General features: G+C 44.5%; 1 pseudogene; it reads right to left on the reverse strand.

The window, feature by feature from the left end:
- Window positions 1-2,144: 2,144 nt before the first annotated feature.
- On the reverse strand, window positions 2,145-3,561 carry LOC139011757 (tripartite motif-containing protein 60-like; annotated as a pseudogene).

The following is a 3,561-nucleotide window of genomic DNA, read 5'->3' on the forward strand; positions in this document are numbered from 1 at the left end:
GCACACAGCAGGTTCTGGGTCTGGGCTTCCAGGTGAGACACAAGGAGGTGGATGGAAAGGTACATGGGATGGGCAGAAGAGCTGTCCTCTCCATCCTGGACTCAGCGCCTGGAGAGCTGGCCATGCAGGGTCAGCTGGGTGAGCACTGTGTTGTCTACTCAGGGCATTGAGTTAGTTGTCTTGACAGACTGTACTTGAAGTGTGGCAGCCTTGACTGGGCCTGTTCTCAGAGACCCACTGACAACCATGTGGCACAACTGCCACCGCTCTTGCAATAACCTGGGAGAAGCTAAGAGCTTTCTCTCCCAGCCTTGTCTGCTGCTCACTATGCTGGGAGGAATTTTATTACCAACTAGAGGATGGGGAGCGGGCCTAAGCCAGCAGTCGGACATCCTTGGCTCTGCCGCGGAGTCAGGAGAGGCTCCCACCACCACTGCTGCAATCGCCAGCCGTGAGCCCAATTTCTGGCTGAGAGGCGCTCCCCCTATGGGAGCATACTGACCATCAGGAGGCAGCTCCTGGGTTGAGCGCCTGCCCCCTGGTGGTCAGTGCATGTCATAGTGACGGTGGGAAACTGATATAAGGTTAAGCCTCGGACTGACCTGTTGGCAAAGTCACAAACAAGTCCCAGCTTAGAGGGCACAGTCCTCTTAGCATAATTAGGCTTGACCTTACAACACTCCCTAGATCTTATCTGGAAAGCTAATGGGCTGAGGAAAGTGCAGGAAATGGTCAAAACAAGTGAAACTCACAAGAACTGTGTAACTATGGTAACTACCTACCTTGTTTACCTCTGACTATAAAAGGTTGGTGCGGCCTGAGCACCAGTGGAAGCCCTTCCTCCTGAGTTGGACTTACCTGCCTGGTCCCCCAATATTCCCAAATTATCTCTTGTCTTTTCTCTTTCATTTGTGTGCGGCTCCTCTTCCAGGCCCTGAACCCTGAACCACGCCGCACCCTGTCACACACAGAGCAGGGCCGATCAGGGGGTTGGTGCGCTGCACCCTGTCACACACAGAGCCGCAGAGCGATCAGGGGGTTTGGGCGCTGCCCCCTGTGCTGATCCCGGTGCCTGGAGCCTCGCTGCTCCGCTGATCCCGGTGCCGGGAGGCATATTACCCTTTTACTATATAGGATAGAGGCCTGGTGCACGGGTGGGGGCCGGCTGGTTTGCCCTGAAGGGTGTCCTGGATCAGGGTGGGGGTCCCCACTGGGGTGCCTGGCCAGTCTGGGTGAGTGGCTGAGGGCTGTTTTCCGGCTGGCAGATGACTAAAAGCTCCCAACTGCTCCTTGTTTTCTTTTTTCTTTTTTTTTTTTTTATTATTCTGGGCCAGCTTTAGCTCTGAGGCCTTGCTGCTGAAAACATCGATACAATGTTGCGGTTCGGGGCTGACTGACAGCCGTTTTCTGGGGTTTTGTTTAGCTTCTTATTTGCAACATAGTACATAGTTGCTTAGAGTTGCAACTGAGAGGCCGGCAAGTGAGGCGGGGGAACGTTGGAGTCCTCCTTCACTGCAGCAAGCAAGCCTCATGTTCGCTTCCAGCTGCCTGGCTGCCGGCCGCCATCTTGGCTGACAGTTAATTTGCATATACTCACTGAGTAGCCAATGAAAAGGGTAGTGGTCGTACGCTAATTACCATTTTTCTCTTTTATTAGTGTAGATGAGCATCTCCACAGAAAATCCAATGTACTAAGTCAAAATTGACAAAGACATAATAAAAAGAACAAAACACATTACAGAGAATTATTGCGGTAAACAGATGAAAGTTGAGTGGCTGCCTTTACAGAGCAGGTGGTCCTGGAGTGGTCATGCATGCCTTTAGTAAAGGTTTTCTTTTTTAAGGGAAAACATGGAGGCAATTAATCCAGAAAAGTTAATTGGATTTTGTCAATACTGGACTGCTAAAGTAATACATTTTAATAATAAGTATTTTATCTTAGAATTTCTAAACCACTTTCCAATTGGATCTGGTAAGTTATCTGTAAACTAGGCATTTAGCCACATTCTCTAGAAGTTGACCAAACTGAGATAAAAACCATTCTGGTTGTCTAAAGGAAAAATAAACACGGAATTGTTGAGACAGATACACTAGCTTAGTTTTGTCCACGAACTTAAAAGAAACAAGAGTCCTACAATAGTTCATTATTCAGAATCTGTTACTGTACAGATTTTAAGAGGTTTTGAGTCCATTCCAGTATAGAAATAAGGCCAAAGTGCTCCTGTAAAACAATCATTAAAAATATAGAGAAGAGATCTATCACTCAAATTGTAAAAGGAAACCTCACCCAATTCATAGTCTAAAAAAATGCCAATCTTACTAGGCATTTATTTTTGGCACAAGATATATATTTTTAGGACCCAAAGCAATATAATTATTCTGACCACTTTGCTCGATACACCACAATTCATCCTGCAAAAAAATTGATGGATTCTGACTCCTTCTTCTGGAAATAGAGTCTTTACAGACACCCAAGACCCACTCAAACTTGTCTTTCACTTCTACTTCCAATACTGTCTTCCAGAATTATATCCCTCAGAACCCAGAATAGCTGGGCCATGATAAAATCTCCTTGGGTTATGAGATAAGTTTTCACCCTATGTCCATACTGCACTGTCTTTCTATTACCTGAGACAGTAGGTTTACAATGTGCTGTTTCAGGGTCTAGAAATACATCAACTTGAAATCGCTTGATAATTTTGTTTAGGCCAGAATATTATGGAGGAAGATGGTAACCATACTCCTTCAACTGGAATGAAAAAGGTAGAGGGGCCTTTAAGGTTTTATATCTATGGTAGATACTTTTTAACTTCTGTCAGGAATTCCAGGTCTGACTTCACATATTTGCTCTCTATCTCCTTTAAGAGGTTTTTTAATCTGGAAACATGATCTGAAAATTTTGTTAGGTTTTCGTTTAGTTTTGTTAAAATATCCATTTCTTCATCTTTTAATTGCTGAAGAACAGTCTCTCGCTCATTTTGGAGAAATAACTTCAGTTGTTCAAATTCAGACCTTATTTTGTCTCTCCTATACTCTACCTTCTTCTTCAGTTTCAATGATTTTCTGGTTTGCATAGTTATCACTTTTTCAACTTGTTCCATTTCCTCCTTCCATGGTTCAATGCAGAACTCCAATTTTTCCCGATGATAGGGGGCAGCTTTTTCTATGGGCCAAATGTAATGATTCTGGTGATCACTGGAGAACCTGCACTGTGGACATAAAACCTCTAAGTCCTTTTGACAGAAAAAAACTTAAAACGTGATTGTGTTTTTTACATAAAAGCTCTTCTTGTTTCTTCTTCTTGCTTCTTCTTACCTGGAGTCACTTAGCAATTTCAGTCAAACTGCCCAGCTGGGGGTTGCTTGCAAATTTCCTTTCTAGACAGCAAAATTGGCAAAAGGGGCAGGGGAAAGTATCAGTTAGAACCTTCCAGGACATATTGATAAAGGAGAGACAGAAGTTATGACCACAATGAAGGGTCACTGGGTCTTTCAAGTGGTCCAAACAGATGGGACATCTAGCCCCTGCTTGAAAGTTTGCCAGTGCTGTTTCAAACTCCAT

This window comes from Myotis yumanensis, unplaced genomic scaffold, assembly GCF_028538775.1.
Source record: "Myotis yumanensis isolate MYYU_CA2020_CCGP unplaced genomic scaffold, mMyoYum1.0.hap1 SCAF_5, whole genome shotgun sequence".
Classification (NCBI taxonomy): Eukaryota; Metazoa; Chordata; class Mammalia; order Chiroptera; family Vespertilionidae; genus Myotis; species Myotis yumanensis.